General features: G+C 35.1%; 1 protein-coding gene and 1 long non-coding RNA gene across 10 annotated transcripts in view; both read left to right on the forward strand.

Moving 5' to 3' along the window:
- Positions 1–24,131, forward strand: part of KIAA1328 (KIAA1328 ortholog) — a 391,966-nt gene that overhangs the window by 57,347 nt on the left and 310,488 nt on the right. The window lies entirely within an intron of this gene.
- The window catches only part of LOC141276200 (uncharacterized), a 33,553-nt gene continuing 28,692 nt past the window's right edge, over positions 19,271–24,131 (forward strand). Inside the window, exon 1 of the long non-coding RNA XR_012325384.1 lies at positions 19,271–19,403. This is a non-coding gene — a long non-coding RNA (uncharacterized lncRNA). The remainder of the gene's footprint in view (positions 19,404–24,131) is intronic.

Consider the following 24,131-nt stretch of genomic DNA (forward strand, 5'->3'; position numbering starts at 1 on the left):
TGTGGGATCTTAGTTCCCCAAACAGGAATCGAACCCATGCCCCCTGCATTGGGAGCACGGAGTCTTAACCACTGGACCGCCAGGGAAGTCCCTGAAATCACTTTTTAAATACAGAGGAGGTGGTGATACCTTGATCTCCCCGGAACAAGATAAATAAATAAATAAATAAATATTATGTTAAGTGGAATTGGGGTGAGTTGGAGAAATAAAGTGAGAGAAGGAGGAGGTAGCAGACAATTTAGAAATCCTGGCCACAGTTAGGGTGCGACCTAACACACAAAACACACACAAAAATGTGTGGCTGTCTGGTAAAGCAGAATTTAACTTTGGTGGACTATTACATTTAGCACTCTTCTGGATCAAGATTAATTGTATTTAGTGTCAAAGCAGTCTAAACTCAGCATGGTTATGGGCAGAATAGTTTCTTCTATCAGGATGAATATTAAGATACCCCCAGGTGGTTGTAGTGACACAGTTTTTCCTGTTTTCTTAGCACATAGGTCAGCAAACTACTGCCATGGGCCAGATCTATCAGGGTGTCAGCTAAGTGCAGCCACACACATTCATTTATGTATCTTCTGTGGCTGTTCTTGCGCTACAGCTGCAAGTGGTGCAGTTGCAACAAAGACCCTGTGGCCTACATAGCCCGAAATATTTATATCTGGCCCTCAGCAGAAAAGTTTGCTCGCCCCCATCTACCTTATAAGATTAAAGTAAAGGAAAAGGCATGTAAAGAAGTCAAAGACTTAGACATGTGTTGTAGTTAGACCAATTTTGCATTTGGTATAAAAGGATTTGATTTGAGCATTTATTATTATTATTGTGAGTGAAGATTGGAGTAAATATTAGACCATGTTCAAAAATTAAAATGGTTTAGTTAGTATAATTGGTTTAAGATTTTTTGAATCACCTAAAGATAAGTGGTATTTGTAGAATTTGTCAAAGAAAAGAGAATGAAAGGTATGATTAAAAAACAGTGACATCCATGGTTTTTATTCCAAGTAGATTGCTCAAGTACAAATCCCCTTTACCAGTATAAACTTGTCAAAGGATAATATAGATGATTTTACAGTACATAAAACTCTGTAAAACTTAGAAACATAAAACAAGGATATGATTTAAAACAATACAGTTTTAACTACAGATACATTAACCTCTCGTACATGAATGATTCAGACTCATGCATGAAATCAGATCATTTCAAATTATTTTAAAGCCTGTTTCTGTGTGAGGAACTATATGGATTCTGATTTTTGGCATTTTAAAGGTGTGCTATCCTAATTTATGGGTTTTTTGTTTTAAAAGTTCTAATAGGATTTATTGGTCAACTATACGGACCCAGACCAGTCCAGTCCCTTAGTAGAAAAGAGTAAAGATATTTTACATATTTGCATTTGGATCAGGCTTTTGAAGGATTTGTTCTTACATGAAATAGAGAATTTATTACTAAAACATAAAAATCCTTGGTAGTTTTCAGTCTTTGAACAAAGAAAGCTTATTTCTTGAGAAATTAACTATGTAAATGAATATGCCATTTACAAAGTCAAGCAGTCTGATGAACCTAGTTGATTTTTGCCTAGCTAAATGAGTATGAATGGAGAGATAAATCTGAAATGTAGAGAGAAATAAGTCCAATAGGAATAATTCTAAAAGATGTTAGCATGTAATAGTATAAGACACAGAGGATGCAGCCATTACAAAAGTTGATTAATGTTTGAGCTGATTGTATTTCCAGAACATAGGTGTCAGGTCAGGATGGTATCAAAAGCTTACAGAAGGAAAGTAAAGTTTGATATTTTCTGATTTCACTGTTTTAACTGACAGAGCAAGGGAAGTGACAGAGAAGAAAGCACAATGGGCTTTAGAGTCAAAATTGTTTCAGCACTGCCTAGCTGTCTGACCTTGGGAATGCTACTGAACTTTTCTAAGTCTCTTTTTTCATCTATAATATATGGATAGCTAATAATGCCTTTTTTGCAGGCTTGTTGAAATTTGGCAGACTCTTTGTGTTGTGTGTGTAAAGAATCTAGCAGTGTTTCATACTTTGGGACACTGAAAAGAAGATAGCAATTCTCGTTATTACTACTATTAATATGGATGAGGGATGAGTTGACTAGCTTCTCTGTTTCTCACTTCTGTGCCTTTCTTCAGTGGGGTTTTGATGGTTTTCATTAGGTTAAGCAGGTGCTTAGGCTGCTTAGAGGCCCAGTAGGAGAGTGAAATTGATCTGTTCTCTGCTTTATCTTCTATTTCTATGAAAGAGGAAACCTTTCTGCATCATATATACCAGTTAGGTGCTCATTGAGAACAAACCAGGTCTTACTTTCCTCTCCCATAAACCAGACTGACAGAAATGTTTGGTTTTTTCTCCTTCTGGTCTGTTTCCATTGTCTCTCTGATTGAGACTTAGTAAATTGAAGAGGTTTAGAGGTACTTAGAGCTTAGATTCTCAAGCCCATTGAAGAAAGAATTTTAAAGGAACCAACCTTAACCTTTTTGAGGAATGTTTTAGAATGAGCCAAAGGTCTCAGTATGTCTGTACTGAAATTAGACTAGAGAAAATTCACAAGAATTTTATCTAATTATGTGAAAAGAAATCATTTGTGCAAATAGCAATAATACTTCAGAGGTATTCAAAGCTTTCCATTTAACTATATACATCTCTGCTACATGAGCTGAACTACCACGATCTGATAGACTTTTACCAAGAATAGGAACCATACTGTAGGAAGCTCTATCATAGATCTGGATGCAGTGGTCTTGGGTGGGTAGGCAGGGTGGGAAAAGATAGTAAATAGAAATAAGTTTCATGAGAAAGGAAATGAATTTCAAAAGAAAGGGTACGTTTTCCCTTTCTAATTAATCTTTCTGATCCTTCATAAGAAAAGGCAGGAGATTCTCCAGTCCTGGAAATAGTTTGGGGAGAATTAAAAATCTAAACTTAGTGAAGAAGCCTATAGGCAGAGGAGAGGGTATTGTGGTGTCTGGCAATGTGGTATATGAATATAGCAAAGTATGTTGCCCAACACCTTATCAGCCTTTTGGTTTTGAATAAATATTGGGTTTTTGTTTTTTTATGTTTACAAATTGAATTTTATGGTGGTAGGATATATTCTGTGCACTTGGATAGTCAGTTTATTCTATTCAACAAGTGCTAGACAATATTGTTTTACTAATCTAATAACTATCTCTAGTACTGTAGAAGTTGTGCTTTTGGGGGCCATTTTATTTGCTCTGTGATGCTGTATAACTTAAGCAGGTTTTGGACCATTATTATTGTATATTGTCCTGTAATGTCATTATAAATCATAATAACAGATTAAATAACCCTTTACATTTGTATTACAAAGAAGTAAGCATGCTTAAGGAAAGAACTAGTTATTACTAGTATTATTGTTGCCTAAGCTGTTCTTTTTTTTAAATTAATTAATTTATTTTTGGTTGTGTTGGGTCTTCGTTGCTGCGTGCAGGCTTTCTCTAGTTGCGGTGAGCGGGGGCTACTCTTTGTTGCGGTGCACAGGCTTCTCGTTGTGGTGGCTTCTCTTGTTGCGGAGCACAGGCTCTAGAACGCAGGCTTCAGTAGTTGTGGTGCACAGACTTAGTTGCTCTGTGGCATGTGGGACCTTCCCGGACCAGGGCTTGAACCCGCGTCCCCTGCATTGGCAGGCGAACTCCCAACCACTGCGCCACCAGGGAAGTCCCTTTAAGCTGTTCTTAAAGATTATGTTGTTCTCTTAAAAATACTTAGATATTAATGCTAACTGAAGGGAGAAATTAATGATAGATGCTTGCAGAAAGTAAAAAAATATATTAAAATTTTATCTATATACAACTTCATTTCAATAAGCCTTTAGGGTTTGAGTTACTCTGTGGTAGTGAGTTATATTTACACTTTACTTTTCTGGAACTCATCCAAGAATAAGAATAAAAAGAAGTACTCCTCACCTGCTCTGGTCCCCTGTATATGGACTTTGCTTATATGAAAATTCCTGAGGCTGTCACATGTATAATAATAAACTCATTATCTGGTATCTAGTTTGTAAGTCCATTGTAGATTAGAAGTAGAAAATTAGAAGTAGGGAAAGGAGCTACAGTGAGAATATTGAAGCTGACAGGAGAGTCAGCTATTAAAACTATTAAAAATGACATAAAAACTGAAAATGCACAGCAGTTTAGAGCTTCTCCCCACCTAGGTATATCTCAAGGCCATCATATATTAAATGATGTACTTAACACTTGTAATGATTATTCTAAGGCATCAAAATAATGCTAAATTGTTTTTATCCCATTCTCTTTTCTTGGTACTTCTAGTACTTCTGTTAGTAAGACATCTTACATTTGTGTGTTGGTTTTCTATTTACAGAGTACTTTCACTTATACTTTTTAATCTTCACAATAACCTGATTAAGTTAGGTGAGGCAGATACTCATATCCTTATTTTACAGATAAAGATATAGGACTGGAGAGGTAACTGAAACAGCCCATTGCAGAGTTAAGAGTGAAATCTTTTGACACCAACTGTCTTTACACCAAATTATTTCTGCAGCAGTGACTGATACAAATATCAATAAGCCTTACTTTTCTAACCTGCTTTATAGTTAAAGCACAATTTTATCAAAAAATTAGATTTTACAGTGCTTTTTATCCAAAGTTGGTTAAAAAAAATGGGAGGGGGGAGCATTACTTAATAGAGTGTAACCTAATTATCCAGAAATCCAGGTATGTAGAATGTTCCTGAGATTCACTTGTATTTTGGCTTTTCTATTCAGTCACCAAGTCTTTATCATTTTTCCCTTTGAAATGTTATTCTGAACCCATTGTCTTTTTTGTTTTAATTTTTATTGGGGTATAATTGATTTACAATGTTGTGTTAGTTTCAGGTATACAACAAAGTGAATCTGTTGGACATATTCATATATCCACTCTTTTTTAGCTTCTTTTCCCATATAGACCATTACAGAGTATTGAGTAGAGTTCCCTGTGCTATACAGTAGGTCCTTATTAGTTATGTATTTTATATATAGTAGTGTATTTTATATGTGTCAATCCCAATCTTCCAATTTTACCCTCCCCCTGCTTACTCCCCAGTAACCATAAGTTTATTTTTCACATCTATCACTCTGTTTCTGTTCTGTAGATAAGTTCATTTGTAGCCTTTTTCTTAGATTTCACATGTGATATCATATGATATTTGTCTCTCTCTGTCTGACTTACTTCACTCAGCATGAGAATCTGTAGGTTCATCCATATTGCTGCAAATGGCATTATTTTGTTCTTTTCTTATGGCTGAGTAATATACCATTGTATATATGGATAAAGAAGTTGTGAACCCATTGTCTTTTGCTGTTTTCACTGACACTTCACTGCATTCCTGTGTAGTATCCTTTTGCCCATCTCCATTATCTACAGCCGCCTTTGACTTCATTTCATCACTGTTGCCAGATTAATCCTTCTTGAGGACTATTTTTATCGCATCACTTGTCTTTTTAATAACTTGCTTTGGCTTCTTATGACCTAAAATATCAAATGCGTGTTCTTAATTTTGACGTTCAAGCCCTCCGTTACTGATATCACGTAACACATGTGACCTTCATTTTTATGACTCCCTTGTGTAGTACCTACATACTAGGTAGGAAAAATTCATTAGTTTTTCGTACTTATTACAGTTTATTTCTATTTGTCATTGTTCCTTTCGCTAGTTTTCTTTGAGACTTCAGGACATTTTTCTGAAATTTTTTTAACAGTATTTAACTCTTAGAACTCTTCAAGCTTTCATACCTATACCAACTGCCCTAACTTGTGCATCTTGTGCTTCCTTGGGCAACTGTAGTGCTCTTTCAGTAGTACTGGGTTTTGAATAAGAAAATTTACGTCAGTCTTGGATCAGTTAATTTATACCTTTGTGACTTTACACAGTCATTGAATGCAAGACCATGTCAATTTCATTTTAGGAGAATAAGCCAGTTTAGTTGCTTTAGACTTGAGTAGTAGAGAAAGTGAAGGCTGTGAAGAAAAGGAGATATTATCTAGCCAAAGGGTATCTATATTTGAAGAAATGTTTTTTGTTTTGTTTTAAGGCTGGAAAAGAATGTTGAGTATATTTGTATGTTGAAACAAATGTTCTAGGAAATGATTAAGATCTGCTTTCCATCTCATAGTACCTTTTCTGATTTTTAGTTTTTCTTCTGTGAAAATGAAACAAGTCTTAAAGAAATCGTGATAAATATATCTAACTGTTAAACTTAGATGTTTTGGAGTATTAAGATATAAGATTGTGCTTTTCAACCACTTTGCCCTCTATTCTGGGCTTAGCAAGGTTCATTTGTTTACGTATGTATGTGTTTGTTATTTTAGTGTTTGCTATGGACTGAATTGTGTCCCTCCAAAATTCGTGTGTTGAACCCCTAACACCTCTCTCCCTCCCCCGATGTAACTATCTGGAGAAGGGTTTTTAGGAGGTGATTAAGGTTAAATGAGGTCATGTGGATGAGTTCCTAATCCAATAGGACTATGGCCTTATAAGAAAAGAAAGAGAGATCTCTCTCTCTCCCTCCCTTCTCTGCATCCCCCACATGTGAGGACACAGTAGCCATCTGAAAGCCAGGAAGAGAGCTCTTACCAGAAACCAAATCCTTTGAGACCTTGATTGGACTTTCCAGCCTCTAGAACCATGAGAAAATAAATTTCTGTTTTAAGCCACCCAGTCTGTGGTATTTTGTCAGCCTGAGCAGATTTAGACAGTATTTAATGTGTACTTAGTTCTTTGGTATTTTTATTCTGTGTATATGTTGAAAAAGCCTTTCAGTGTATCTGTAGAAGGGTAATGTTTCTAAATTTCTAAATAATTAGTGTGGTTTCAGATATCATTCTCTGATAGTTTTCCTTTATTTTTAGTCTCCTGGTTGGGTATTATTGAACTTTGAACACTAATTTTTAAGATATTATTTTGTATTTTTTAATGAGATTTGCTTTTAAGGATTTTTCTGCCTTATTGTTTGAGATCGTTTTAATATCTGTGGTGTACCATTTTATAATAAAACAAATAGCTTTACTTTGCAGGTTTGGTTTTGACAGTGTTTTGATTTCTTTGACTTGCTGAAGGCTCTAGATGTGGAGCCTGAGCACCCCCAGAGAGCAATTTCTGTGTTGCTTTATAGTAAGTGATACTGGAATTCAAATAGATGTGGATTGGGGCTTCTAAAATAGCCCTACCCTAGTAGCTAAAGTATTCACTTTGATGCCCACATGTAAATAAGCTAAGCAGACTGAAATTCAAAAATATTTATTTTCTACATTTCTGTTTAACTAAATTTGTTTTTAGTAATAGTTCTGCACTGGATAAACTGTAGTTAATCTGTTTAGCATAATTTAAAATTACTTTGGGAAGTTTCAACAGTTCTTGCATGAAGAAGTAGGCTTTTGATAAATCAATTCCATAATAATTATTGTTGAGGAGAGTTCATTATTTCATTTAGCCTTTTACATTAACTGATCTTCTTTAAAGGGCTGTTCTGATGTAATCTCTTCAGCTAAATCCATTTGCCATACCACAGCTTGTAATTGCTTTAGATTTGAAGAATATGATGAATGACTTTATTATTGACCAGTAGCAAATTTGTCTTAAGTGTTCTTAACCTCAGTATGGCCTTCACTTTTGAATAGTTAAATGATTCAGATGGCAATATTCTCACCTCAGTTATAGACTTATACAATAGCATTTCCTTTTTTATTTTTATACTTATACCCAAGATTTTACATTTCCAACTCTAAATTTTCAGATGTAGTAAATCTGATTATGGTATAGTCATGTAATGACAAAAATTAACTGAATATCTGAAATGGATCTCCCTATAGATAAGATGGTAAGGATTGTCACCTTCTCCCAATTTCATTATCTTTTGTTAATACAGAAATCGCAGGCTGTTCAACTCTTTTCCTGAATGCTCAGGCTGGTGAAAAATGGAGAAAGAACCTTCCTAACAAAAGTCTTACACATTCCTTGAATTTCTAAATAAATATGACCTAGAAAACTTAAATATCTAAAGATGATACTTGTTTATCTTCCAGTTGGTGTTCCAGTTGGTCAGTTTTCCTAATAGTAGTTATAATGTGTGTGTCTTATTTTTTGGCCATACCTTTAAAAGACCTTTATCTACACAAAGGCTGATAAACACAGGAAAAATGGCAACAGGCAAAGGAGAGAAAAAGAAAGATGAAAGCAATACAAAAGAAGGTTAGAAATCATAGAAATTACCCTAATGAGAAATTTGTACTAGAGAAAGTTTGACAATTGAGAAGAGAGCCTAGGATATGGTGATAGAAGAGAATAGTTATTAGCTGAGTGCAGGGAAAAGTCGCCAGATAGCTACCTCTATTTCACATAATAACCCCAAGGCATCCGTGTGCCAGGTTAAAAGCACAAGGACTAGTTTAACAGTCTAGAGGCAAAGGGAGTGAGAGGAGGTTTTAGTGTGATAGTGTAATCATTTAGAGATATCACAGCCTTTATAAGCATATTCTTCATATAGTATTATACAGTAATTTGAGATGGCAGAGAAGTGCTTTATGCTGCTAAGGCAGCTTTTTTATCTTTATTAAGTAAAAACTCTATATGAACAATTCTTTTGTAAACTTTTAGTTAATTAGCAATTGGGTGTCTCAAATATGGCTTATCTCAATATGTGACATAATAAAAACACTGTAGTATTTTGGAAAGAACACGAAAATCATAAACTTGAAATCTTGACTTCATTTTACCTTTAAACTAGCTATATGACCTTGGATAAACTAACCTCTGCAAGTCTGAATTTTATCGTATTTAACATGTTAATAATATCTGAACTGTTTACCACAAAAGGTGATCAAAATTGTAAAAGTTCTATAAAAATTTGAAGTCTACAAAAATATTTTCTCTCCCTGAAAAAGTTTACAACATACAAATGGATGTGAAGATATATTTGATAAGTCATTTGATTTTTATTCTTTATTATATTCCCTCACACATTTAAAATGTTATCATTTCAAGCATGCTGTGAATTTAAATAAGCCTCTTTTTGTACCAAAGCAAATGCTATTATAATTCTTTTTCAAGTTATCATATATTTTATTTTGTTTTTATTAATGTTGATTTATAACATTATATTTCATCTGTAAAATATTATATTTCTACTTCTGTATACCCTACAATGTGCTCATCACCAAAAATTTATTTTCCATTCATCACCGTACAGTTGATCCCCTTTACCCATTTTGCCCTTCCCCTTACCCCCATGTAACCACTACTCTGTTCTCTGTATCTACATGTCTGTTTTTGTTTGGTTTGGTTTGTTCATTTATTTTATTCTTTGTTTATTAGTTTTTTATGTTCCACATATAAGCAACATCCCATGGTATTTTCCTTTCTCTGTCTGACTTATTTCACTTAGCATAATACCCTCAGGGTCCATCGATGTTATTGCAGATGGCAAGATTTCATCTTTTTTATGGCTGAGTAGTATTACTATATATATATATATATATATATATATATATATATCATATCTTCTTTATTCATCTGTTCATGGGTACTTAGGTTGTTTCCATATCTTGGCTATTGTAAATAATGCTGAAATGAACATGGGGGTGCAGATATCTTTTTGGATTAGTGTTTTCATATTCTTTGGATAAATACCCAGGAGTGGACTAGTGAATCATATGGTAGTTCTAGTCTTAATTTTTTTTTGAGGAATCTCCATACTGTCTTCCATAGTATTTACACCAATTTACATTACCACTGACAGTTTATGAAGGTTCCCTTTTCTCCACATCCTCTCCAACACTTGTTATTTGATAGGGATTACATTGAATCTGTAGATTGCTTTAGGTAATGAGGACATTTGACAATGTTAATTCTTCCAAGCTAGGAGCATGGAATATCTTTCCATTTATATGTGTCTTCTTCAGTTTCTTTCAATAATGTCATATAGTTTTCAGTGTACAAGTCTTTCACTTCTTGGTTAAATTTATTCCTAGGTATTTTATTGTATTTGTTGCAATTATAAATGGGATTGTTTTCTTAATTTCTCTCTCTGCTAGCTCATTATTGGCATATAGAAATGCAATGGATTCATGTTCCATTCTTTTCCTCTTCACCTTTTACGTTTTTGTTGTCTTAAATTATCCCTTTTTATGTTGTGGGTTTGTTACCAAATGGAGATAGCTATAGTTATTCTTTTACTTTCTTTTTTTCCCCTTTAACTTTTATACTATAATAAAGTGTTTAAAATCTATTCTGATAGATGCAGTTTTCCAGTTTTGTCTATTTATCACCTGCTCAAAGTTTTGTATATTTTTTCCATTTTGTTTCTGGTAGAAATGCTCCTGTCAACATCTCTTGTAAGACAGGTCGAGTGTTGATGACCTCCCTCAGCTTTTGTTTGTCTGGGAGAGTCTTTATTTCTCCTTCATATCTGAATGATAATTTTGCTGAATAGAGTGTTCTTGGGTGACAGCTTTCAGTATTTTGAGAGTGTCATTTTACTCCCTCCTGGCCTGTAGGGATTCTGCTAAGAAATCTGCTGATAGCCTAATAGGGGTTTCTTTGTAGGTTATCATCCTTTTTTCCCTGGCTGCCTTGAAAATTCTTTGTTATTGACTTCTGACAATTTTTTTATATTTCTGGTAGAAGGTCTTTTTGCATTGAGGTAATTAAATGTTCTCTTAGCTTCATGGACTTGTATATCCAGTTTCTTTCCCAAATCTGGGAGGTTCTCAGCTATAATTTCTTTAAATAAACTCTGCTCCCTTCTCCCTTTCTTCTCCTTCTGGGATACCCATTATCCTAATGTTGCTCTTTCTAAAAGAGATGAACAACTCTCATAGGATTTCCTTATATTCTTTTTTACATCTTATTTCTCTTTCCTTTTCCACTTGTATCATTTCTATATTTCATCTTCCAGCTCACTAACTCTCTTTCATATAGTCTGCTCTATTTCCAGTGCTTTCTAATGCATTCTTAATGTTGTTTATTGTGTTGTTCAGCTTAAGAATTTGATTGATTCTTGTTTAATTCTTTTTTAGAGTTTCAGTCTCTTTGGTAAAGTATTCCACTTGTTAATTAATTGTATTCCTGAGCTCATTAAACTGCCTTTCTGAGTTTTCTAGTATCTTGTTGAGTTTTTTCATGACAACTATTTTGAATTCTCTATCAGTTAGATTGCAATATTCCATGACTTGAAGTTCAGTTTCTGCAGAATTGTCATTTTCTTTTTGTGGTATGGTGTTACCGTGGTTCTTCATGTTGCTTGAATTGTTCCTCTGCCTGCTCATTTGAAGTTAAATGACAGGTTAAGAGTTAGTTTCCTTTCTTTTGTTTTCTGGTAGGTGGCACTATCACACAAGTTTTTGGCTTCTCTTACCTGCACTGCCTCTATATTTGAGAGTGGCACTTTCCAACCTCTACCATCTCTGTAAGAGGTGTGGCTTCTTGCCTCCATTATTGCTTCTTGTGCCACCTGGGTTGTTGCTGCCTTGCTTCTTCCAGAGCCACTGTCATCCATCAGGATGGTGGGCTCTTTTCTTCTGTCTGGGATCCCCTGAGACACAGGCTACACCATGGGCTGAGTGGTGCATTGGTGGGGGAACTGGGATTGCACAGGCACCTCCACCGTGTTTGTGTTTGTAAGGTTTGTGGGTTCCACCACTGTGGATGGTGGGGCAGAGGCTGGGGTCATGGGCACCTCAGCATTGGAGAGGTAGGGTCCCAGGCCCCACTGCTGCTGCTGCCCAGGTTACCTGCAGTCATGGTCACTGGTGCCGTTTGGTGGCCGGAGTTGTGTGCACCGCCTTCCCTGCTGCTACTAGGTTCTCTGTAGCTGTGGGCTCTGCTGCCATGGTCAGAGGGCCAGGATTGCAAGCATCATCTCTGCTGTTCCCTTGGTTCTGCCTTCTCTGTGTGTTTCAGCCTACCCACCTTTAGACGTACAGATGTGTGGAATTCTTCGGCATCCTGTTGTGTCAGGCAGAGGCACCTTTGATGAGTTGTGGTTGTATTACTGGTTGTAGATTAAAGTGGGGAGACAAAAGTAGTTTTTCATCCTGCCATGTTTCTGAAATCACTTTGTATTATAAATCTTTCAAAAGTTATCTTTTATTTCAGATGCTGTCTTCTATTTGAAGTTTTTGTTGCTGTTGTTGTTGTTTGCCTTTAGAGTTCTCATTCAGATTTCTGTTGCCCAAAGGGTGTCCAGGTTTCTAGTTTTTGAAGAGACAATATAGTTTTTGAAGCAAAATGTTTTTTGATTATATGAGTGAGCGTGCTTTAAAATTTTTAAAGCTGTTTTAAGGAAGTTTTTTGTTAAGAGAAATCAGGTAGGAATTGCTAAGGAATCTCATGCTGTTCTGACAAGGTGTAGAAGAGATCACAAGGAAAGTAATATAGAAGCAAAGCTGAAAAGACTAGGATTAGATGGAACCTACTTAAGGATATTTTGTGAATCTGTGTCAAGATTAAGCTTCCTTGTATATAACAAGAAATGCCAAAGTTAACAGTAATCGAAACAGGATATATGTTTATTTAGTTTTCATGTAAAAGACATCTGAGTTTTGGCAATTTGAGGTAGATGTGATGACTCTAGATTTTTGGGGAGCCACAACTTTTTTTATCTTGGCATTCTAAGCTTCAGCCATCGTGTGCACATTCTAATCAGCAGGAAGGAGTCTGTTAATTTTGAAAAGTTTGTTCTCAATTTAGTTTTAATTTTAATTTTCAGTGTTGGATTTAGAAATATAGTCAATTTCTATATATTGATTTTATATCTTCTGACCTTGCTAAATTCTCACTTGTTAATTGTAATAGTTGTTTTACAGGTTTCTTCGGGTTTTATAGTCAACCAATTATGTCATCTGCAAATGAAAGCAATTAGTTCTTTTTGTCTACTCTGTCTGCCTTTTATTTCTTTTTCTTGCCTTATTGCAGTACCTCCAGTTAGGTACTGAACAGAAATGATGAGTGAGAACATCCTTGTCTTGTTCCACATGTTAGTGGGAAATACATATTTCATCCTTAAGATTGATTTAGCTGTATGGTATTTTGATGGGTGCCATTTATCATACTGAGGAATTTCTATTTTATATCTAGTTTTCTAAAAGTTTTTTTTTTCATTCTTAAGTTGTCAATGAACATTGATTATTCATAGTACTTGACATTTGATTACATATTTATTTATTCTCTATTTCCCTCATGGGACATCATTTCTGTCTTGTGCACTACTGTACATTGAGAGTCTAGCATAGTACCTGGTACTCTGTATGTATTCAAAAAATACTTGTTACATGAACGAATTTTAAACATACATGAGTTGCTTGATCAGACTCTGAAGAGAGAACTTGTACTTTACTGCTGGAACTGAATGATCATAGCACTTTATCGCCACATGGTGATATATATACAAATTGTAGTAAAAGCTTCTTGGGAGGTGAATAAACTTACGAGAACTAAAACTGCAAATGCTTGGGCTGATGTGCTGGTTATAATTTCAAATAAACATATACTCATTATATATAACAAGACTGTGTCTGAGATTTAGCAAATATTTTTCACATTTGGTAGGTGCTGAAGTGTTTTCTCTTTTCCTGGATGCTAGAAAAGACTGAAGGATCAGCTTAATTACACATGTTAAAGAAACAGAATAAATTGTGAAAGTTGACACAAGTAGAGTGAGGGCAAAGGCATTTCTATATTTGCATTCCTGCTCTGTCAGCATTTCCTTGCTATTAGGTGTTAGCCAAATTTGAATTTTAAACAACAGGGATTTTCCAGCTTCTTAATTTCTTGCACTAAATAATTAATATATTTCAAGAAAGTCCATCTTACGGCCAAGAAGGAAACTTTAGGTTTGTTCTTAAATATCCAATCCAACTAATTCTGTAGAATTAGTTCTATGGAATTCACTGAGACATAAATGTAGAACTGAGTGGGATTTATCTGTTTTATCAGGCAGCATCTTCGAATGAAACTGTCTATCCTCTATACTGGTATGATTACCAATGTGTATTTTCACTTCTTAGCCTCCATAAAAAATAAAGAACCATGTGCCACATATATGTTAATAAATTTTTTTAAGTGCAGTTCAAATATTAAAACTTTCTTATTTATGTTAAATGGTCAATCTTGTAAAATATTGATATTTTTACATGAAGGTTAGCCCTTCTTATGATCAAAATACCCGAGGACAATAGTATTGGGAGTACTGTTTTAGTAATAAAGATTATAGTATGGATAAGTTCCCTACAAGGCCCCATGATGGTAATACCCCTAGATTTTGTCATTAAAGAAAACTGCTGAGAGGCGATAATTTTTTTTTTTGTATGTGTCCCATTTTCATTAATGCATGGTAATTGATGGAGCTGCAGTGACTTGTAGCAGTAATGAGTTCTAAACATAATAATGCACTCTTTTCTAATAAGTGAGCACTGCTGGGTTTTAAAAGCATACTAAATCAGTTGCTTTAGTATGAATTTATTAGTTTTTTTCAGCATTAGCTTTAATAGTAGTTATTTACATAAGCGTACATCCCATTAACTGCCATCAGGGCTGGAAAACATGCTGAACTGTTCATATTTTCATATAATTATTGAACATAATGGTTTCATTTGCATTTCTAAACAGTGATGTTTCTGTCAGCCTTGGAAATAGTGTCTTTACGCAGTCCTTATTTCACATCCACTTATTTGACATCGTTAAATTTTATGCTAATGTGCTTCCCTAGAATATCATCAGTAGGACAGATGCTTGTGCTTTAATATACAAATCAGGGATGCTTTTCCATCCCCCCAATGGCAAAGGAAATTTTTTAAATCTGCACTTTTAGATATAGAGTCTGTCTCCATATAAATAGGTTTATGAAATAAAACTTTTATAATCTGGTTTTCTCTTCAAAATACTTCATTATGAATAGCTATTTACCTGACTAAGGTTAGTTTTGTTGTCTTGAATGAGGCGATATGAGTCTTAGTAAAGATCTTGTTGCTTATGAATATTTAGAATTCTGCTTCTGAAATGTTGATCTTGAGATGCACGCTTTTCAGTGCCTTTGCATATATCAGGCCACAGCGTTAGTTTTGAAAGTATTCCCTGTATTTTTGTTCCTTTAGTTTCAGAACCTAGATTGTAATAGCTCATGGTGGAAGCTGTTATGTTAATGCTCTTGGGCACCTAAGCTTTTTGTATGCACTTAGAAAATGCTCAATGTAAAAAAGTCACTTGGTGGGGGAGGGGTGCAGGATGGGATGCCACGAGCATGTCAGTGAGGTAGCAGAACTAATATGAAAGGACAGATTTTCTGAAAAAACTCAGTGCCTTTTGGACATCTATGTGTACTATCAGCTTTTATTTCTCCAACGTTGTGGATGCTTTTGTGAATGCTGTCAATTGAACAGCTGGTTGGAAAAGTTTAAACAGGAGCAACCAATTAAAGAATTGTTTTGGGAGTTAATTCAGGTCTTTTTGGGGATTACCACTTTTTTTTTTTTCCAGCCCTTTCTTTTCTTGTGTTCTTACAGCTCAAGGTGGCATTTTATTGTTGACTCTTAGTGGACCTGCAGTGCCAGAGCTGACTCTGCAAAGTTCAAAATGCAAGGTTGGCATTCTGGCAAGATAGGCTAAAGAAAAATCTTCAAGAGCTCTTGCCCCAAATTACTTGCTAAAAATATTTTAGAACTGATAGAACATAAAACTGATGTAGCATAAAAGGATTATTTGCATAGAAATGTTATTTGGCTTAAACAGGTCAGGAGGCAACTGAAATTTGGGGAAATTTCCAGGGAAGAAGGATGATAGGGCTGTGAAGAAACTACTATGGAGGTGGAGTTTCATAGCTATTCAGTTTTACCCCAACTTTTTAATGAATTTTCTCTGAGATTAGTACTTCTCACAACAATGGGATCCTCTGAACTATGGTATTGAAAACATTGGTCATGCCCTTCTGCCTAGGGAAAATGTAGCCTTCATAGTTGCCAGGTAGACACTGTACGTGAAAAATTTTAGAAAGTTCTTAAAATCTAGCCTTATTATAAGCAAGGCGATATTTTCAGTTATTTATAAAACTATTTGTGATTGCATTCTTTATCAACGAAACTCTTTTTGGTGGGGTGCAGTTTTTCACAAAACTAAAGAAATACATTCCCTGTCATCAAAAAATACCATTTATCTTTTTCCTCCCTGTGCACATTTCTCTCTTTTCTGGAAAGAGATTTAATGATGAAATGAAAATTTCATCCGCCTATTCAGTTTTAAAGTGTCATGATAGTTAATTTTGACAACTTGCCCCTGAATGTCTCTGTTGCTGTAGAACGTTACTACCTTCAAGGTGGCAAAGGAGGTGTGTTTTAAGTGCTATGTGACTGGTTTCCAAGCCCTGACTTGAGAGGATAAAAGAATTCTAAATTTTGTTTTACGACAGTCTCTTTGTAGGTTTCTTATAAAGTTAAAAATTTGAGACCAAGTCAGGTATTTTCCATAATGTGCCAGCCAGTAGGAGGACATTACCTGTTTGGTTATACTTATTTTCTCTTTTATGGCTGGGGGAACACAATTACCACCACCCTTATAGAGAGGTGCAAGTGCTTTGAAATAAACATCAAGCACTGTGAGATGCCTGAGTGCCACATGTTGTGCAAAACTGCAGGGACTCTTCAGCATCCACTGTGTTACACCTGTTTAAGGAAACTTTAATTTAGGGTATTTGATTTTTCAGCTCGTATATTTTATTTATTTTGTCATTTCTGGGTATGACAGTAATTACTCTTAAAATTGTCTAGCCTGAGATATTTACAAATATCTGTTAATCGTTCCTCAGCTATATGATTAGTGCTAGTATTTGAGGACATGGGGGAGCTTTGGAATACTTGAAAATTAATGCCTTACTTAATTAAAAACTTTTAACCTGTTTTTCCTGATTTCAAAAACAATACATGTACGTTATGGGATATTCTGGAATAATGCAGAATATTGCTTTATTGAAATCATCAGTGTGGTGTATTCATGTTTTCCTAGTTCATCATTTAATCATCACTTGAGTAGCTACTTGTATATAGGTTTATATAACTTGACATTACAATGAAAGAATTTTTTAGCTCTCTTACCTTTAATTTTGTATGAATTAATTATATTATTTAAGGTAAAATATTAAACATCTGTTTTAAGCACAACAGAAAAGCCAGCCAAAATATGTTTAATGGTATATATTTACAGTAATACTTGCCAGTTCAATTGTATAATGGTATTTGTGAAAGTTCTCTGCTCAGTTTTGTGGTTATGCTTAGGTCTTTCAAGTGAGGAGGGTGGGGGAGGACCCAAAAGAAAGAGAAATCTGAAATTGATGTGATTTTAAGGGAAATGTTGGGAAAAAAAATTTCCATAGAGCTCATATATTGCACAGAACACCTGTGCTTTACTAAGCCAGGTGGTTAGATGGCTCTGTGATGTGTGTAAATAACTCTTTAAACTTCAGGTTCCTTCTCTGAAAAGTGAGGATCATAATAGTATTTATTTCGAGGAGTTGTTTTGAAGGTTAAATGAAATAATTCATATGACTAACCACATTAGAATCACTCAGAAAACTTCCGAGAAGCAGGCAATGCTAAAGTGATCCTGGCTTGCTTTATTCACTTTCCTCTCATATTCTAGTCCCTTGCAACTCCAAGCATACTCCATGGACTTGTAATGTCAGCATCCCCAGCAATACCTGGAAGCTTGTTAGAAATGCAGAATCTGGGACTTCCCTGGTGGTCCAGTGGTTAAGATTTTGCCTTCCAGTGCAGGGGGTGCAGGTTTGATCCCTGGTTGGGGAGCTAAGATCCCACATGCCTCGGAGCCAAAAAACCAAAACAGAAGCAATATTGTAACAAATTCTGTGAAGACTTTAAAAATGGCCCACATCAAAAAAAAAAAAAAATCTTAAAAAAAAAATGCAAAGTCTTAGACCTCATGCCAGATTTTATTTTTTCAGAATCTGCATTTTAACAAGACCCCTGTATAGTAGTATTTGTACTAATTTCTTTCAATAAGGAATGTTTAGTGTAAGAGATATGAGCAGTGGATAAATAAAAGCTTTTGCTCTCTTTTCTCAGTTCTCACTTTCCAATTAATATCTTTGGATAATGAAGGGATGTGTATATGAGAGGAGTGTATTGTATTAACTTGTATTCTGCTGCTGTTAGGTGGGTTATTCTACAAGTGTCAGATGTGTGCTGTAAAGCTTCTCTATGCCTATTGATTTTTCATCTACTTGTTTTATCAATTACTGTGAAAGAGGAATTGAAATCTCTGAATATAATTGTAGATTTATCTATTTCTCCTTGAAGTTCTTTCAGTTTTTGCTTCATGTATTTGGAAGATCTGCTTTTAGTTGCACAGAAGTTAGAGATTATTTCTTCCTGATGAATTGACCTCATTATCATTATGAAATGACCTTCTTTATTCCTGGTAATATTCTTTGCTCTGAAATCTACATTGACTAATATTTCTTGAGCTACTCCAGCTTCTTTTGATTAGTGTTATCATGGTATATTTTTTGTATCCGTTATGTTTTAACCTAATTGTGTCTTTATATTTAAAGCACATTTCTTGTAGCCAGGACATAGGTGAGTCTTGCTTTTTAATCCAATCTGACATATATACCTTTTAATTAGGGTATTTAGACCATTTTACATTTTATGATTCTTGATATGTTGGTTTTGAGTTTATCATTTTGCAATTTGTCTTATTTGATCTTTGTTCCTCTTTTCCTTTTTTTTCTGCCTTTGGATTAATTGAATATTAAAAATTTTTATCTCCTTTGTTGGCTTATTAGTTATCACTTTGTTCTTTTTGGTATTGGTTGCTCTAAGGTGTATATATTCACCTAACTATTAACAGTCAACCTTCCAATGATGGATTATACCATTTTAACTACCTTACAATAGTGTAATACCATTTCTCACTCCCTGATCTTTGTACAGTTGTCAAGATACATTTTAATTTTATACCCATACCTTATTTTTTGTGTTAGAAATCGGTTATCTTTAAGGAGGTTTAAATAATAAGACAACATATATTTACCCTTATAACTACTGCCAGTGCTCTTCATGTAGTCCATATTTCTGTTACGACTTCCTTCTGCCTGACAGACTTCCATTAACAATTAGTGTTGGTATGAATTCTTTGTTTTTGAATATATGAAAAAGTCTTTGTTTTTCCTTCATTTTTAAAGTTTTTTCCCTTAAGTTCGTTAAAAATGTTGCTCTGCTATCATTACACAGTCATTTCTACCAATGAGCCGTCGTTGCCCTTTGTCTTACTGACCACCTTCCTTTTTGCCTCTAAGCACAGCTCATTCACTGACTCCCATATCTGCAAATTATTGAATAACATCTCATCATTGCTGGTAAGTACTTACTGATGTTTATGCAGGGCCTGATACTTCATTACTTTTTATCACTTAATAGTACTACATCGTATGGATGTACCACAGTTAGTTAATCTACTCATTTATTAAAGGATATCTAGGTTGCTTCTGTTTTTTAGTGATTATGAATAAAGCTATTATAAACATTTACAGACAAGTTTTGTGTGGACATAAGTTTTCAAAACAATTAGGTAAATATCTAGGAAAATGATTGCTGGATTGAATGGTAAAAATATGTTTAGATTTGTAAGATACTGCCAAATTCTCTCCCAAAATGGCTGCAACATTTTACATTATGACCAGCAGTGAATTAGAGTTACTCTTGCTCTGCATTCTCACCAAGTACCGTTATTTTCAGTGTTTTTGGACTTTAGCCATTCTAATAGGTATGCAGTGGTAGCTCATTGCCTTTCCTTAATGACATTAGATTTTTTTTTTTTTTTGCGGTACGCGGGCCTCTCACTGCTGTGGCCTCTCCCGTTGCCGAGCACAGGCTCCGTGGCCATGGCTCATGGGCCCAGCCACTGCGCGGCATGTGGGATCTTCCCAGACCGGGGCACGAACCCGTGTCCCCTGCATCGGCAGGCGGACTCTCAACCACTGCGCCACCAGGGAAGCCTGACATTAGATTTTAATCATGTCTTGATATGCTAATTTGTCACCTATGTTCTCTGGTGAGGTGTCTGATAATATCTGTGGCCTATTTTTTTTTTAACATCTTTATTGGGGTATAATTGCTTTACAATGGTGTGTTAGTTTCTGCTGTATAACAAAGTGAATCAGCTATATGTATACATATATCCCCATATCCCCTACCTCTTGGATCTCCCTGCCGCCCTCCCTATCCCACCCCTCTAGGTGGTCACAAAGCACTGAGCCGATCTCCCTGTGCAATGCAGCTACTTCCCACTAGCTGTCTATTTGACATTTGATAGTGTGTGTGTATGTCAGTCCTACTCTCTAACTTTGTCCCAGCTTCCCTTCCCCATCCCCGTATCCTCAAGTCCAATCTCTACGTCTGCATTTTTATTCCCGTCCTGCCCCTAGGTTCATCAGAACCATTTTCTTTTTTTTTTTAGATTCCATAATATGTGTAAGCATATTGTATTTGTTTTTCTCTTTCTGACTTACTTCACTCTGTATGACAGACTCTAGGTCCATCCACCTCACTACAAATAACTCAATTTTGTTTCCTTTTATGGCTGAGCAATATTTCATTGTATATATGTGCTACATCTTTATCCATTCATCTGTCGATGGACACTTAGGTTGCTTCCATGTCCGGGCTATTGTAAATAGTGCTGCAGTGAACATTGTGGTACATGACTCTTTTTGAATTATGGTTTCTCAGGGTATATGCCCAGTAGTGGATTGCTGGATCATATGGTAGTTCTACTTTTATTATTTTATGGGACCTCCATACTGTTCTCCATAGTGGCTGTATCAATTTACATTCCCACCAACAGTGCAAGAGGGTTCCCTTTTCTCCACACCCTCTCCAGCATTTATTGTTTGTAGATGTTTTGTTGATGGCCATTCTGACCATTGTGAGGTGATACCTCATTGTAGTTTTGATTTGCATTTCTCTAATGATTAGTGATGTTGAACATCCTTTCATGTGTTTGTTGGCCATCTGTATATCTTCTTCGAAGAAATGTCTATTTAGATCTTCTGCCCGTTTTTGGATTAGGCTGTTTGCTTTTTGATACTGAGCTGCATGAGCTGCTTGTATACTTTGGAGATTAATCTTTTGTCAGTTGCTTCATTTGCAAATATTTTCTCCCATTCTGAGGGTTGTCTTTTAGTCTTGTTATGGTTTCCTTTGCTGTGCAAAAGCTTTTAAATTTTATTACGTCCCATTTGTTGATTTTTGTTTTTATTTCCATTTCTCTAGGAGGTGGGTCAAAAAGGATCTTGCTGTGATTTATGTCGTAGAGTGTTCTGCCTATCTTTTCCTCTAAGAGTTTGATGGTGTCTGGCCTTACATTTAGGTCTTTAATCCATTTTTAGTTTATTTTTGTGTATGATGTTAGGGAGTGTTCTAATTTCATTCTTTTACATGTACGTGTCCAGTTTTCCCAGCACTACTTATTGAAGAGACCGTCTTTTCTCCATTGTATATTCTTGCCTCCTTTATCAAAGATAAGGTGACCATATGTGTGTGGGTTTATCTCTGGGCTTTGTATCCTGTTCCATTGATCTATATTTCCGTTTCTGCGCCACTACCATGCTGTCTTGATTACTGTAGCTTTGTAGTATAGTCTGAAGTCAGGGAGCCTGATTCCTCCAGCTCCGTTTTTCTTTCTCAAGCTTGCTTTGGCTATTTGGGGTTCTTTGTGTTTCCATGCAAATTGTGAAATTTTTTGTTCTAGTTCTATGAAAAATGCCATTGGTAGTTTGATAGGGATTGCATTGAATCTGCAGATTGCTTTGTGTAGTATAGTCATTTTCATAATGTAGATTCTTTCAATCCAAGAATATGGTATATCTCTCCATCTGTTTGTATCATCTTTAATTTCTTTCATCAGTGTCGTACCGTTTTCTGCATACAGGTCTTTTGTCTCCTTAGGTAGGTTTATTCCTAGGTATTTTATTCTTTTTGTTGCAATGGTAAATGGGAGTGTTTCCTTAATTTCTCTTTCAGATATTTCATCATTAGTGTATAGAAATGCAACAGTTTTCTGTGCATAAATTTTGTATCCTGCTACTTTACCAAATTCATTGATTAGGTCTAGTAGTTTTCTGGTAGCATCTTTAGGATTCTCTATATATAGTATCATGTCATCTGCAAATAATGACAGCTTTACTTCTTCTTTTCCAATTTGGATTCCTTTTATTTCTTTTTTTTCTCTGATTGCTGTGGCTAAAACTTTCAAAATTATGGTGAATAATAATGGTGAGAGTGGGCATCCTTGTCTTGTTCCTGATTTTAGAGAAAATGGTTTCAGTTTTTCACCATTGAGAACAATGTTGGCTGTTGGTTTGTCATATATGGCCTTTATCATGTTGAAATAGGTTCCCTCTATGCCTACTTTCTGGACAGTTTTTATCATAAATGGGTGTTGAATTTTGTAAAAAGATTTTCCTGCATCTATTGAAATTATCATATGGTTATTATCCTTCAATTTGTTAATACAGTTTATCACATTGATTGATTTGCTTATATTGAAGAATCGTTGCATTCCTGGGATAAAGCCCACTTGATCATGGTGTATGATCCTTTTAATGTGCTGTTGGATTCTGTTTGCTAGTATTTTGTTGAGGATTTTTGCATCTATGTTTATCAGCAATATTGGTCTGTAGTTTTCTTTTTTGTAACATCTTTGTCTGGTTTTGGTATCAGGGTGATGGCCTCGCAGAATGAGTTTGGGAGTGTTCCTCCCTCTGCTATATTTTGGAAGAGTTGAGGAGGATAGGTGTTATGTCTTCTCTAAATGTTCAGTAGAATTCACCTGTGAGACAATCTGGTCCTGGGCTTTTGTTTGTTGGAATATTTTTAATCACAGTTTCAATTTCAGTGCTTGTTATTGGTCTATTTATATTTTCTATTTCTTCCTGGTTCAGTCTCAAAAGGTTGTGCTTTTCTAGGAATTTGTCCGTTTCTTCCAGGTTGTCCATTTTATTGGCCTATACTTGCTTGTAATAATCTCTCATGATCCTTTGTATTTCTGCAGTGTCAGTTGTTACTCCTCCTTTTTCATTTCTATTTGAGTCTTCTCCCTTTTCTTCTTGATGATGTTGGCTAAATGTTTATCAATTTTGTTTATCTTCTGAAAGAACCAACTTTTAGTTTTATTGATCTTTGCTGTCGTTTCTTTTATTTCTTCTTTTCATTTATTTCTGATCTGATCTTTATTATTTCTTTCCTTCTGCTAACTTTGGGGGATTTTTGTTCTTCTTTCTCTAATTGCTTTAGGTTTAAGGTTAGGTTCTTTATTTGAGATTTTTCTTGTTTCTTGAGGTAGGATTGTATTGCTATAGACTTTCCTCTTAGAACTGATTTTGCTGCATCCCATAGGTTTTGGGTCGTCGTGTTTTCATTGTCATTTGTTTCTAGGTATTTTTTGATTTCCTCTTTGATTTCTTCAGTGGTCTCTTGGTTATTTAGTAGTGTATGCTTAGCCCCTGTGTGTTTGTATTTTTACTGTATTTTTCTTGTAATTGATATCTAGTCTCATAGTGTTGTGGTTAGAAAAGATACTTGGTACGATTTCAGTTTTCTTAAATTTACCAAAGCTTGATTTGTGACCCAAGATATGATCTCTCCTGGAGAATATTCCATGCGCACCTGAGAAGAAAGTGTATTCTGTTGTTTTTGGATGGAATGTCCTATAAATATCAATTAAGTCCATCTTGTTTATTATGTCATTTAAAGCTTCTGTTTCCTTATTTATTTTCATTTTGGATGAGCTGTCCATTGGTGAAAGTGGGATGTTGAAATCACTTACTATGATTGTTTTAACTGTCGATTTCCTCTTTTATGGCTGTTAGCATTTGCCTTATATATTGAGGTCCTCCTGTGTTGGGTGCATAAATATTTACAGTTGTTATATCTTCTTCTTGGATTGATTCCTTGATCGTTATGTAGTGTCCTTCTTTGTCTCTTGTAATAATGTTTATTTTAAAGTCTATTTTGTCTGATACAAGAATTGCTACTCCAGCTTTCTTTTGATTTCCGTTTGCATGGAATATCTTTTTCCATCCCTT

This window comes from Tursiops truncatus, chromosome 13 (assembly GCF_011762595.2).
Source record: "Tursiops truncatus isolate mTurTru1 chromosome 13, mTurTru1.mat.Y, whole genome shotgun sequence".
NCBI lineage: Eukaryota > Metazoa > Chordata > Mammalia > Artiodactyla > Delphinidae > Tursiops > Tursiops truncatus.